This window comes from Lissotriton helveticus, chromosome 8 (assembly GCF_964261635.1).
Source record: "Lissotriton helveticus chromosome 8, aLisHel1.1, whole genome shotgun sequence".
Lineage (NCBI taxonomy): Eukaryota > Metazoa > Chordata > Amphibia > Caudata > Salamandridae > Lissotriton > Lissotriton helveticus.
The window spans coordinates 922,596,828-922,612,038 of NC_136069.1; the positions used below are offsets into that span (position 1 = coordinate 922,596,828).

At 42.9% G+C, this 15,211-nt stretch overlaps 1 protein-coding gene across 11 annotated transcripts in view; it reads left to right on the top strand.

Annotated features, from left to right (window-relative positions):
* Nucleotides 1-15,211, top strand: part of LOC144773009 (uncharacterized) — a 631,039-nt gene that overhangs the window by 2,245 nt on the left and 613,583 nt on the right. For 7 of the 11 annotated variants that reach the window (XR_013599896.1, XR_013599898.1, XR_013599902.1 and 4 more), the window contains exon 2: nucleotides 3,420-3,532. The exons of 3 other annotated variants lie outside the window; for them this stretch is intronic. The gene's annotated coding sequence lies outside the window, so the exon portion shown is untranslated. Of the gene's footprint in view, nucleotides 1-3,397; nucleotides 3,533-15,211 lie in introns of all 11 variants that reach the window. One more of the 11 variants, XM_078657755.1, reaches the window with a different exon arrangement.

A 15,211-nucleotide genomic window follows, 5' to 3' on the forward strand; every position in this document is an offset into this window, starting at 1 on the left:
CAACTCCCTCCCCCCCCCCCACATCATCGCTGGAATGGACAGTGGTCTTGCTTTAAAGTATGTGAACGACACAACGAACATGATTAGGCACGTTGCTATTTTGTTTGTAATGCCTGCATTGTGTGTTAACCTGAGCACTGATTTTATTGGTCAATACATCCCAAAAGAGATGCAGTACTTCCACCTTCTGACTATTTGTTAAACTACAGTTATCCACACAATCTAATGACGTAAGGATCGGTAGGCAAATCAGATTGATCATTTCCCGGTGTCCTCTTGACACACAATCTATCTACCCTCTACAGCAGTGGTTCCCAAAGTTTTGGCTCCTGAGGACCCCCATTGAGTCAGCACTGGAATCCGGGGACCCCCAAGCAATCTGTATGATTTAAATTTCAAACATTAAAACAGTAATTCGAAAAAAAATAAACACAGGTGTGCACACAAAACAAATAGTCGAATTACTGAGGATTTTAGTATTTTATATTGAAAGAATTTGCAAAAAATCTAAAAACGTTATTGGGAAGGTTGGTGCTGCATCTCCATGACTAACTTTTAAATGGTTGGTTTTAGTTCACAGTACAAGGCTCCTGCCAGGACCAGACTGGAAACCCAAAACAGCCCTGGCAAATGTTTTCAGACAAGTCCCCACAGGGTGCACACCAAGTGCAGTGAGTGAGTCGAACCACTACAAAGGGGACTTTGGGAGGCTCTCCCCCCCCCAAGACAATTTAGGAAACAATAGTGCATTCTAAAACACATTTATCATTAAATATTGAATAGTATTAGCTTTGAAAGAATAGTAAATGATGACCTTGCTATGCACCAGGATACGATAATCTTTGTTTGGGTTCTTCAATGATTCCCTTTTTATCACACTCCAACAGTGTCTCTCATCTTTCCATAGTCCCTCTGTCACGTGTATTTCATTTGTTTTATAGCATCTCTCATACCATTGTAGGAAGTCAGAGCACTGTACAACACACACACACACACACATATAGGGCAGATTTAAAAGTCCCTTGCGCAACCAGTGTGTCACAAAAAGTGACGCTCCGGCAGCGCATTTTAGTGCCCCATATTTATAAGGACAGGATAAGCCACTCTGCGTGACTTTTCCTGTTCTTGTAAATATGGCCCCTTTTCACACAGTACTTTGCGTGGAAGGCGCCTTCCATGGGTTTTGGTGTGAGTGTTCCCAAGCAACACCCATGAAACAAGACACATTTCCAGTTTGCGAGAAATCATAAATCTGGAAATGCGTCTGAATGCTACACCTCCCCAAGGGAAGCGTACGGAGGTGCAACAAGTAGAAATGTATTAATTTCTCCTCGTTATTTAGGAAGATAAAATCCCCTCTAGTGATTGTTTATGTGCAGAAAGGGAATCCTACCTGAAGATAAACAATCTCCCCACAACACAGACATCCTTGCACCATGGTACAAGGGTGCCTGTGCCGGCGCATGGCAGCTGTTTGTGCACCAGCGCAGGGAGAGCACTGAGATGAAACATACTATGGTAAATATGTTGCATCCCTGTGCTTTGAAAGTGACTAAGTGCTGTGCAGCCAAATGGCTTGCAGCACTCACTGAGTCACTTTCCTTGTAAATCTGCTCCATAGAGACAATGAATCATACATGTAATTACATAAGGCAAAGGCAACTACAAGTTGTAGGATTCACATGTCATTCATACTGGTAGGCATAACACAGTGCTTAGCATTGTCTTTAACAATGAAACTTTATTTCCATTCAAATAATCCTTTTTAGCAGCATCAGGATAATGAAAGACTGGGAAAAAACTTAAGTTACTATCTTGTACCATGCAGTTTGCAAACATCTTTTCGATGCCAGTTTATATGTCTCTGTGCTAGATCACGATTGTCACTTATAAACTGCACAGTAACTAAAGAATCTCTGTGACAAAAGCAGTAACCCACTGACCTATGCAGATCAAACACAGTTTAAAAAAAATGCAGGCACACTTTCTATGCAAGAGGCATATTAACCCTCTCTGCTACATTAAATAAGTCAAGCTGCCACTGAACAAAACTCATCTCTATCCAGCAGGAACATTAATCACTGGTGTTATCGTGACACTTTTATTGTTGCCCGAAAACTTCTAATTATACTCAGAACTTTGCAGTGCTTTTAAAACTGCTGCCTGAGGACCCCCTGGGAATGTGTCACGGACCCTTAGAGGTCCGCGGACCAGAGTTTGGGAAACACTGCTCTACAGCCTACCAAAGCTCATCTGGCTCTTTTTCTGCCCCTTGTGCATCAAGATACGCTTGCGCGGAAAAGAAATCTCCTAAAGCATGAAAATGTTTATTCCCCAAGGTTCTGTTTACATTTCCTTACTTTTGGTTTCTTTGTAGGTGGAGAATGGTTGAATTATCTTCAACACTGCACTATGAACAAGCATTGGCATAGCCAATAGGTCTCACCTTTGGGACCTTGTAAGTTTTTAGCCATGCAACAGTTGATGTTATTGCACCAAGGATATTGTGCTGCATAACTAAATACTTATAAGGTCCCAAAAGCGAGACCTATTGGCTATGCCAATGCTTGTTTTTTAATGGAGCCCCTTTTTCCTTAAAGGAAAACGGGCTGCATTTAAAAAGAAAAATTAAACTTTTCAGTTTTATTTTTTAAGGGCAGGCAGTGGTCCCTGGGACAACTGCCTGCTTTAAAAAATATTTTCTCACAGACAAATGGGAAGGGGTCCTCTCTGGTGCCCGTCCTGTTTGCGATTGGTTTACTACCTACTTGAAGTAGGTGGTAAACTTTGAGCGTTTTGCGGACGTAAATGTGGTCGCAAAACAATTGGACATGGCATGGTGACTCGCTATTAGGAAGGGATGCCCCTTCCAAATAGAGGAAGTTGTAAATGCTATTTTGCGGGGCAGTGATTCACAAAATTGCATATGTATATGCCAATACCCTTTTTTGCGGTCGCAAATGGGAGGATCTCCTGTTTGCAGCCTCAAAATAGGGTTGTACATCTGGCCCTTAAACTGTGGTGCGCAAGCAATGCTCTTCATTGTATGGTTTGTCCAGAATCCAAAGTGAATAATGGGGTGAACAGCTGTTTTTAAGTTTACCACTGAAAAAAGTGTGTTTACCATCACACCTCAAATACATCCGAAGAGTTCTCACGATTTAACTCGGTCTAGCCCTACTCCATGTAAAGGTGTTCGCGTACCCAGTCTTCAGTCGAACCCTCACATACATCTGTCCTGATTTCCATCATACTCTATTCTACTTGAATTGGGAAATTTGCAGAACTTTCACAATGCACTTCAATCCGACTTATTGTATTGCACTGTATTCCAAGCACAAATATCAATAGAGCTCTCACAATATAATTCTAGCTTCACCTTTGTATGCACTAATAGAAATGATTCAACGTCGATACAGGTAAATAAAATGTGGACTGCGGAATCCCTACCCATCTCAAACCAACTTCCCACTGCCAACATTACTTAACCTGGAAACAGACTGTTGAGAATAAGAAAGCTTGTGTTTCTCAGGTATGTTTATTTGTTGTTAAAATGTGTTATTTTTTATATGGCATTTACCACTATTCATCATTATATTTCTGAATTGCCTGTGCTTCATACAAAGGTTTTTAACTATGACCTTTCAACTGCTAAGTAACTCCATGCCATGTGGGCCACTTTCGGCCAATCCTAGATACGTATCAATAGCCCTTCTTATGCTGTGAATTTTAAAAGTATATTCTATAATCGTAGAAATTAAGCCCAAGTGGGTTTTCGATTATGCCTGTGTCTAATTTCTGGCATTACACATTTTTTTGTGCAAAATTAAGCCATTACACCACATGGTGTAATTGGGGGTTATTTCGCTGTACAGTCCTATCATGGGAGCAAAGGAACAATGCAGACAGACACAATGCAAGCAGATGCAGTTCGCTGCACTTATGCTTTTTGAGGTACATTTTGGTTCAAAAGAATTCAAAACAAAGATGCACTTTTTGCCGAACAATTGCACACAAAAGCCAGATAAAATGTTTGTGAAATTTAGTCTTACTACGCAAACAGAAATTATAAACAGTTTGCACACCCCTACGAAAAAAACGAAGGAGCACATGCAACCTTCTAAATACCGGTCGCAAAAGGGTAGATTGGCAGAATCTGCCCCTTTGCAAGCGGTATTTTTGCATTTGAGATGCATTTGCAATTTAAGTAATCGCAAAATTTGCGATTACTTAAAATCCAAATGTATTTAGGGACTCGCAAATTGCGATTCCCTAAATGCACTGCATGATGCAATTTTGAAGTGCGATTTCGCAATTAGGGATTGCAAATTACCAGAAATTTAAAGTTGATGGGAATTTACGAAAACTTTGAAGAATGCACTAAAGTGCATTTTTCAAAGTTCCATGTTACACACTCACATGCCCTTGTGGCATTTGTGTGCACAACATGTGGTCACATGGCAATTTCAGGGGTGTATCAGGGTATCCTTTTAGCACCCTTGCACCCTTGAAATTGCACTCGCAAATTGCACATGCAATTCCCATTCATTCCTATGGGCCATTATTTTCTGTTTGAAAGTTTCAAGTGGTTTCAACACCATCCTACATACTAAGTATTGTTGTATGGCTAAGACCAATAAAAAGTCCCACTCCGAAAAGATACACTACTAATTTGAAACAATGAAAAAAACACACTAAAGCTCTTGACTATACCATGTCTACATGATTAAATGTCTTAAGGCTTGTTTTGTAAGGGTTATGCAATTGCTCCTGTACTGTCCAATGAGAGGAGAGAATGAGTTGGGATCGGAGTGATAATTAGGAATTAAAAGAGAAACAGACTTTTAGTTCAGAAGCTGTTATCATATTACACAGATGGAAGTGATAGGTTGGCAATGCCACTAAAGTACCAACAGTGTAAATGCGACTAAGACACAGTTCCAACTTCAATTTTACCCTCACAGACTAAATATTATGTTAAAATGCAAATAAATACTCACTTTGTTGGACACGCGCCCTTTTTTTGCGGTAATTTTCGCCAACTGCATTTTTGGAAAAATGTGAAAAGAACAAATTAAATTGTGTTGCGATTTATCTCACTGAGTTCACTATAACTTGTAACATAATCTTAGCAGATATTCCTTTGTAAAAGTCAATCAGCTTTACATTCAGGGAAGGCGCAATGTGCAGAGTTTGATTTGCAGGTAAACCTAGATATCTCATTGGTCCAGTCCCTGGAATAAGGATAAATAAATTCCTATTTGAATCTGAATACTTATGGTTAATTTTCATTGCACTGAGTCTAAAACCTTATCAAAGTCTTTCTATTAGGAGAGTGTGTCATGTCAGGTTAACGGCCAACCATGCTGGTCCTTAACATGTAATTGGCGCGTTATCACTTTGTCCCTTTTCTTCATCACAATCTTGATATGATGACGATATGTGGAGTTGTACCAATTCTTTGAAAACAACCATCTGTATTCGCCCACAACTCAGGTTCTCTTGTGTATACTGACGCCAAATCATAATTTGGGATGTTACACAACTGTCTGCAAATAAGTCAAATCAGTGGCTTAGAACACTGCCATTGTCACTCATGCTCTGAGATCATGAAAACGCCTATCTGCAGAAAGGCAATATTTCCAAAAGACTATAAAGTAATGAAGAAATAGAAGGCCAAACTGAAACCTGCAGAGACCCTAGGCCATAACATCATGCATAACTACTATCCTCCATGAGTGATACTGGCTAAAAGATGTCCAGGGACTGCAGGAGGCGACAGTTCGGCGAAGGGCACACATATTCTTTTTCAACTGTTTTACTAAGTTTGAAAAACTTCAATGTACATACATGCAGCCCACAATTTCTCCAAGGACATTAATAGTAACCTACAGAATTTTATTTTACAATCAGTGTCCCAAACCACTAGACACAACCTATTGATAGTGGTGTGGAAATGAGCAGCCCAAAGTGTGAGTTATTCATCACAAATAGTCTAATAGAAAAACACACTGTTATCGGTAATCAGGGCTGCCCACGTCAGGCCAGCACCCCTTCATGTTTTATCCTCGCCCGCCCTGCTAGTTCAGGGCGTGATTGCTCGTATGTTAAAAAGTATGCCTGAAGCAGGCCTAAGATAGTCGTGGGTCTGTGCTTGCCCGTGGAAGTGTGGAGTATTAGGATTTCAACTGGTTATGGCAGTATAAAAGATCTTTTAGCCAGGTTGGCACTGCATGGATCCTGTTCCTTCCCCAAGGTTAAGTCACTAGAGCTATGCAGGTAAACCACTATACACTAACTATATGGGGTGTTAATGGTGCATCCCAATAGGGCCATCTCTGGAGACAGCACCATGGCCTCTCCCATCATGTCAGAGAGGGTTTGGCACACCCCACACTAGTATTGACTTATCAGCGGGCAGGACCACGCAAGAGGAATAAAGTTAGCACCTGGCATGCAACCTCTTGCAAAGTGAGATTCAGCCATGAATATGTTATGAACAGTTTCATTGGGGTGTGGTAGATATGATGTATGAATTTAAAATGGAGCAGACACCGCTGGCCATTAGAGTGCTAGATTACCAATTTGGCCACAGCAGTACAACCATTCATTGTCTGGGATCACACTCCCCTGGCCCGCTTCCCATTGTGCCCATACATTGGGCACCACAACTAGAGACTCATCTTGCATTGTGGATTACAGCCTATTGCCCGTTCTCTATAAACTTACTAGATTGGGTAGTAATAAGCATCATTAGTAATTTACAGGAAAAGGGTTCCTGAGGAAAAGACATGTAGTACTCCTTATATAATGCCAGGAATAGAAGGAATGTAAAGGTGTCAAGTACAGAGAAATCCTCCCCACCCATGAAAGCCAAGTAGTCTAAGATTTGAGTGTCCAGAAAGATATCCGTAATTTTGTATGCCCCCATTTTTGTAGTCACTGAAGAATGAATCTCTCTCCGGGGAGTTGCGTTAGTGGCTTTTGATAAGGGGTTGCTTCGGGAGTAGAGTTTAGGGCATGCCAGTTTTTGCAGAAACCCATCTTTAGCTAGTCGCGTGCTTACCACTGAGTTAATCTCAGGATGGCTATGGTGGGAAGCTTTTTCAATCATTGAACCCAGTGGAAGGGGGTGTGCCGGCCCGTGTTCTATTTTCAAGTGTTTCATGTACAGGCTGGATGCAGCCAGCCAAAATTAGCCTAGGCACGGTAACAGTTTAGCTCAAAGTCAGACACAACCGGACCCCTTTGATGACAGGGCAGTGTCAGTATCTTCCAAATGACTCTAGGTTGTTTGCCCACCCAGTCAAGTGTTTTGAAGAATTGCTGATTCAGGGGAATGTGGACAATACAAAACAAATATAGCAGCTTGGGCAAAACTATTATTTTCATAAGGACAATCAGGGATATAGGGAGTTGTTTCCACCTGTGGACCTATTCTTCTATTTTCGCCAAAATCACCCCATATTATTCAGCAATAACTGTGGATTTGTCCCAACCAATCCACACACCAAGGAATTTGTCTGACGTTGAACTCCAGGGAAGGGGAATCCACTATACAGACCTGCGTGCCTGGTGTTAGTGGTAAGATTGTAGCGTTATTCCAGTTTATCATAATACCTGACAGTGTTTTGAGTGGAGTGTGAAATGGGATTGTTGGTTGATTAGAGTGTGACCCCTGTTCAAGCAACAGTCACAATCCCTTACAGGATGAACAACAAGAAACACCTAAATAAACCTGCGCTTAACCGTGGGTAGCTTGGCAGAAAAAGCAGCCAGGCTAAATTTAGAGGCAATGTATCAAGTATTTATGCAAAAAACACACAGTTGATGGACAGAATGTAGAACAATGTCATACATTCACCCCAGTACAGAGATCTGGGCCTAAATCCATTGTTTTTTTGCACTCCACACCACCCTGGGTTAGACACTGGCTATATGCAAATCAGCTCTGACCCTGTGCCTCATGGGAACAGTCCAGTCCGAACTACCAAGCCATGTCTTTCCCAGACCGGAATCAAGCATCCAAGGACCGGTTTCTGGCTATCAGCCTTCATCAGCCTGGATAGCTTGACTCCAGTGGTGTGGAGAGCCTGGGACTCACGTCTGAGCATACCCAGCCCATTTGGGGTGAAAATTGCAAAAAACACACAGTTGATGGACAGAATGTAGAACAATGTCATACATTCACCCCAGTACAGAGATCTGGGCCTAAATCCATCGTTTTTCTGCACTCCACACCACCCTGGGTTAGACACTGGCTATATGCAAATCAGCTCTGACCCTGTGCCTCATGGGAACAGTCCAGTCTGAACTACCAAGCCATGTCTTTCCCAGACCGGAATCAAGCATCCAAGGACCGGTTTCTGGCTATCAGCCTTCATCAGCCTGAATAGCTTGACTCCAGTGGTGTGGAGAGCCTGGGACTCACGTCTGAGCATACCCAGCCCACTCGGGGTTTTGGAATTCCAGTATTTATGCAGCACACAAATAGCAATAAAGTGAGAAAATAACATAAGAAAAATCCCATACCAATTTTGAAAACTAGAGCAAATTGTAATAAATGATTTGACACCAAATTGACAAAAATCTAATCAGTAGAACCAGAGTCATGAATTTTTAAAGTTTTTAGTAAAAATGAGTACCTAAAGCATTAATGCTGACATCTAGTCGTTCGAGACTGGGTCAAAGTCGAAAAATGTGACTGACTGCGATGAAGCACAGTTCGAATACCAGAAGCACTTACCTTTGGGTGGAGACATTTTGAGAAATATGCTCTGAGAAGGTAAAGTTCAGTGGGGCAAGGCTGCAGGTGGTATCCAAGGAGGAAGAGTTGTCCTTGGGGAGCCTTAGGTCAAAGTTAGTGTCCATAATGTCCACTAGGGCTGCCATAGCATAGTGGTGCATGCAGGTCTCAGAGTTTGAGCAGGCCAGATACTTGTTTACGACTAAATAGAAATCACCTACCCACAGTATCGTTTTGAGTTGATAATGAAATGCATTTGTTCCACATCTGTCTTTGAAAGTAAAGGGTTGTCAGTGTTCATGCTGTATGTGTTAGTATAATATGTTTCTTATTTATTAAAATGTGGATTATATTGAAGAGACCTTGGGTGTTGTTACCTAAGGAAGGGGTTTGAAAGGGGAACCATGCTTTACCTGGAGGACAGTCCATCTGTAGTAAGAAGTGTAGCTCGTGAGTGATATGACTGTTCCATTTTAGTTTTTTAAACGTTCTGTGTATTTAACATTTTGCTCAGGTACACTACACAGATTCATCAATATTACGTTGAACACAGGGTTTGACACTTCAACAATTGTTAGAACTTGAGCGCCAAGATAACCATAGGCTGTATTCATCAAAGGATCTCCCCATCCAGGTCAGCGTGAGACAGTGTGTCAAAAAGCAGGGCGATCATTCCTGCCTATGGGCTATTCTGCTAATTCCCTCTTTACTCCCACACCTTCTCCCACTTCCTGGGACAGCCTCTGCTTTGATATATAACTCTCTCTGCCTGACTACACCAATCCAAATCTTGTTTCCAGGTTGTCAGGTTTAGTGGGAGGTCTGCACCCCAAGCCCTGGCTATGTTCCTCTTTGCCACTATAGCAGACAGCATGAGCCACTTCTTCTGGTATTTAGGCCAGACCTCTTCTTCATCCCTTATACACAGGAGAAGCCATCTCACCTCTAGTGGGACCTCCACCCACGTGACCTCCGCCATAACCCTTGTAATCTCTCCCCAATACCCCTGGATAGATGAAAACTGATCCCTTTGGTCATGCAGCCCCTAGCACATTTGTTGGAGTCCCTGCAGCCCAGTTTATACATAAGCGACCTAGAGAAATAGGACCTGTGCAGTATTCTTAGTTGTACTAGTCAGGAACGAGACCTAATGGCCACTTCGCTTGGACTCTGGAGCACCTCATCCCAATCGCCTTCTTCCAGCAGTCCCAAGTTGGCCACCAAAGCCTCCCTCAGCAGCCCCAGAGGATACGTGGAGTTGTGTACGATCTTCTCTTACGTCAGAGAGATGGCCTTTGCCATTATAGGGTCTAGCAGAAGCCTGTCTTCCTGTGGTGTGTACTCCATTAATTGTTCTCCCATTGTGATATGTCTCTTGAGTGTGTGACTCAGTTCTAAGTGGCAAAACCTTTCTGTTTTTGCCGTATTGTACTCTGTCTGAAACTCTTCAAATGCAATCAGGGCCTGGCTTTGCCAAATTTCACCTAGTGAGTCTTTCCCCAGTAGTCCCCACTGGTGGAATCCCTCCAAGTTTCCCACATCTTTTAGTAGATCACTGTGCCAGAGAGCGGTTTTCTCTGTCAGTTTGCCTGCACATTTTAAATACTGATGGACCTCATGCCATATTTGAATCACTGTCTGGGTGTGCAGTGGCATCTGATGTATTCTGTTCTTGCGGTATAGCGCTGTTAGGTAACCCCTCTCGCCCATCGCCTGACAGTCCACTCGATAAGACAGCTCCTCTTTGTCAGCTTAATCCCACGCATTGACCAAGGCCATCAGTTTAAAGAGGACTGCCCAGCCCATCAGAGACAAAGGGACACCTCTCCAGTGTGTCACATCCTCCCTAAAATGCTCAATCAGTGGGAGGAGATGATATTCTTGGAAATCCTTAGTGTTCCTGGACACCTGGATACCCGGATACTTAAACATGTTTGCATGAGCAAGGGCGTATCTCTTGCCAATCTAGGTGGGGTGTCTCCTGATAGGGGAAGTAAAAGGGATTTATTCAAGTTAATCTGGTAGCCAGAATAGCTACCAAAAAGCCAAAATATGTGAAGCAGGCAAGCCACCATGCTATAGGGTCGTTTGACGAAAAGGTGTATATCATCAGCGCAGAGCGAGATACGCTCTTCCCACTCTCCAGTTCCTTTGATGCCCCGCACTAGATGATCCCCCCGGACTCATATGCCAAGGGCTCAAAAGCCAGTGCAAAGATCTTAGGAAGCAGCAGGCATCTCTGCATTGTTCCCCGCTGCAATGCAAAGCCTTTGGACACGGCGCACCTTGACTCTAACCCATGCCCTTCGGTCGCTGTATAGGAGATAGATAAAATAAGATAGATTTTAACGCAGAATTACTTCAAATTGTTGCAATTCTTACTAAGAGATATTAAAAAGTTTGTTTTCTCTATTAAGAAGAGTTCTTATCTGGCGTGGCTAAAATTCTTAGTGGTCTTTGCAGGGGGCAGAGTATCTTACAAATTCATATACCATAAATTAAAGTTTCTTCCCCATTGCTCCAAAAATGGCACTGAGAGGGTGTGTTTTCCTTATACTTCCGTCTATACTTATACACCATCGGCGGTATTAGACCAAAATGTAGTCTCAATAAATGGTGTTTCACTGACGGCTCTATGGCAGATGTTAAATAGTGTGGTAGGGTTTCAAGATCATAAAGTTTTGACGCACAGCTTTCATTGGAAAGATTTTTCAAGCCTAGCATATCAAGTTCGGCTGACAAGATATTTGCTTGTTTGGATAACAGTTTTTCAGCCACACCTATGGGTAACAAACTTCACCATATGTCTTGGGCTTACTGTGCATCCAAACAGTGCATTAGAAATGTACTCCAAGTGTATTTAGGGTTACTTAACAGAGACCAGATATTGCTCTTTAATGTGAGGTCTCTAGCATTATTAGGTTTTAAACAGTAAGCTATAAATCTTGCTTTCATGATCCAGTGCTGAGATGGCAGGCTAAATTCAATGCAGATTTGGGCATGAGAGATCATGTTGGGTAGATGGAACACTTTTCGGAAACAGGCTGAATGCGCTCTACCTATCCATGTGAACATTTTATCTTTAAAGGTCAGTGCACCATAGGCTACTGTCAGTAAAAATTTGGCATGAATTAACAGCGAGAAATGTGTAGTATTTAGGGCTTTCCTTATTCTTAAGAAAGCTCCCTCTAGGGAACGGGCAACTCCTTGCCTTGCTGCAATATGTGGTGCTGGTCTTCCTCTGTGGTATATCCAAACTCCCAGGCACTTATATGTGGCTACTACCTCTATACATTTTCATCATCATCAATTACATTATTTGGATAAAAACATATCCATAAAAGGACAAATCACATTTCAGAATACAAATACACAATTACATCTTATTACCAGATATAAAACCTAATACATTAAAACATAATTCTTATAGTGCACATCTTATTGCAGGCTTGCACAGCAATTTTCAAGAAAGCGCCTACTCAGAAGACCAATTCATCATCTTCCAAGAGGAGGATATCTATATGCTATTTCGAGGTGAACAAGTGAATTATTTTTTCTTAAAAAAAGGTATTAAGGGTAATTTAGCATACTTTCTCTAAAAATTACACAAGAATAAAAAGTGTAATATAGTTTGCTTGCTCTGACCATCCCACAGACAATGCAGAAGAACAATATTTGCATCCTCATTAATATCAATATTACTAAGGGAGGTTTGGGCTTTGCCATGAGTTCAAATGGCAAAATCAATCTAGCAGTTTAAAACTGCTCTTCTAGTCTTCAGTGGCAGGCTAGGAGCCATGTTGTGCTTTGTCACATGCAGGATTGGAAATCTGTGCTGCAGCCCTGAGTGGGCACTTTAACCTACAGGCCCTAGGTACCCCTGGCTCCATACAACAGGGACCTGTAAATAGGGTAACTTATGGCAATTGGGGGTAGCCAAACCATCATGTGTTTTGAAAAAGGTTACAGCCTTGTCACTAATGTCTGGAGGCCTCACTGCACTCTCAAACTAAACAAAAACCCAGCAGCATCATTCCAAAGCTTTTAGGGCAATCAAACAAAAAGAGGCATTTCCTTAAAACAATCCAGCAAAAGATGGTTCTTTTCTGCACCACTTTTCCTTTATTTGCTCCTGTGAACCCAACAAAGAACCGATCATCCACTACTCAGTGTTCTCTGGTACAATTGATATAGAAACTAACAGTCCGTTTTGGATCTAGCTGATGTAACAAAGATGCACAAGTCCGAAGGACCAGCATGTCTAGGTAGAAGTTGGCATAAGAAGGGTTCACAGATGAGGCCTGAAGCTTGCCAACTGGTACCCTTTAATAGTGCCCAAAGCAAGGCCTTGCTGAGCTAGGAACAACACAAACAACAAAACTTTGGATAGCTTGGCATGAAGTTGGCCGACCTGTTAGATCACGCACCAAGCCACAAGCTTGACCCACTGGGAGGTGTATACATATTTGGTAGAGGAATGCCTGGCTGCCAGGATGTCAGCGAGAGAGGGAGGTCAAAAGCATTCAATATTTGCTGCTCAATTTCCAAGCATGGAGGTGAAGAATGCACATGTTAGGGTGCAGGACACTGCCATGTTGCTGTCACATGAGATATTCCTGGAGGGTAGCCTAATCAGAGGACAAATGCTCATGTATAGGATTTTGGGATACCATACTGTCCATGATCATCTGGAGCTTCTAGGAGGACTTGGGGCTGGTTATTCTTGATTTTATTCAGAACTTAGGGCAGGAGTGGTATCGCATACAGGAGTCCTGTGTTCCACTCCAAGAGTAATGTGTCTCTGAGTAACAGCCTCTTTAGAAACACCAACATGCAGAAATGCTGTCATTGCATGTTCTCGCGAGCCAGATTGAGCCAAGATTTGCCCCATTCACAGAAGAGACCTTACTTCATCTCCATGTACAACTGTCATTCATGATCCACTAGACGTCGACGGCTGAGTTTGACCTCACTGGTGTTCAAATATCATGTGAACTGCCACACCCCTAGGAAAATCGCCTGCTGTTCCAGCGACATCCAGAAACACAGTGCGTCCAGGCACAGGGTCCATGACCCCCCATGCCCTGCTTGTTTCTGGCCAATGGTGTTGTGGTGTTGTCCATGAACAACTGAATCAGTCTATTGTAGATGAATAGCAGGAAGACTTTCAGCATGAAGTGTTTGGCTCTAAAAATGCAACAGGTTGATGTGGAAATGAGCCTCCACCAAAGACCAGAGGCCTTTGATCTCCATCTCTCCCAGATAGCCGCCCCAACCCCAAAGTGATGCATCGGTCACCATTGTCAGCTGTGGGTGGGGTAGGGCAAGGGCCTTCTGCTTACCCATTTGTAGTCCTGTAGCCACTACAGCAGATCCTGTGCAGCCTTCTCTAAATTCTGGACCTGGTTAGAGAAGTACCGAGGGTGCTGTTACTATTGGGACTTCAGAGCGCCCATATGTTTGCAAACAAATGATGGATGGAATGCTGAATAAATCACACATTCCTCCCCAGCCAAGAGATCAGGGTTAAATCCATTGTTCCTTTATTCACCATGCCACCCCAGTTTAGACCCAGCCATATGCTAATCAGTCTTGACCCTGTGCCTCCTGGGAACAGTCCAGACTGAACTGCCAAGCCAGGTCCTCTTTGGACCAGAGACAAGCATCCTGGGACGGGTTTCTGTGTATTACCCCTTATCAGCCAGGCTAGCTAGAATCCAGTGGCAAGGGACCCACATCTGGGCATACCCATCCCACTTGGGGTGAAAAGTGCTACACAAACAAATGACGGACGGAATCCTGAATAAATCATACATTCACCCCAGTCAAGAGATCTGGTTTAAATCCATTGTTATTTTGCTCACCATGCCACCCCAGTTTAGACCCAGCCATATGTAAATCAGTCTTGACCCTGTGTCTCCTGTGAACAGTCCAGACTGAACTGCAAAGCCAGGTCCTCCCTGGTCCGGAAATAAGCATCCTCGGTTTCTGGGTGTTACCCTTCATCAGCCAGGCTAGCTTGAATCCAGTGGCAGAGTGAGCAAGGGACCCACGTCTAGGAATACCCATCCCACTTAGGTTGAAAAGTGCTACACAAACAAATGATGGACAGAATGCTGAATAGATCATATATTCACCCCCAGTTAAGAGATCTGGGTTAAATGCATAGTTTTTTTTGCTCACCATGCCACCCCAATTTAGACCCAGCCATATGCAAATCAGTCTTTACCCTGTGCCTCCTGGGAACAGTCCTGCCTGAACTGCCAAGCCAGGTCCTCACTGGACCAGAAACAAGCATCCTGGGAGCGATTTCTGGGTATTACCCTTCATCAGCCAGTCTAGCTTGAATCCAGTGGCAGAGTGAGCAAAGGACCCACGTCTGGGCATACCCATCCCACTTAGGGTGAAAAGTGCTATGCAAACAAGTGTGTTTGGCCAACAGGATGCAGGGTGCCATCAGTTCCA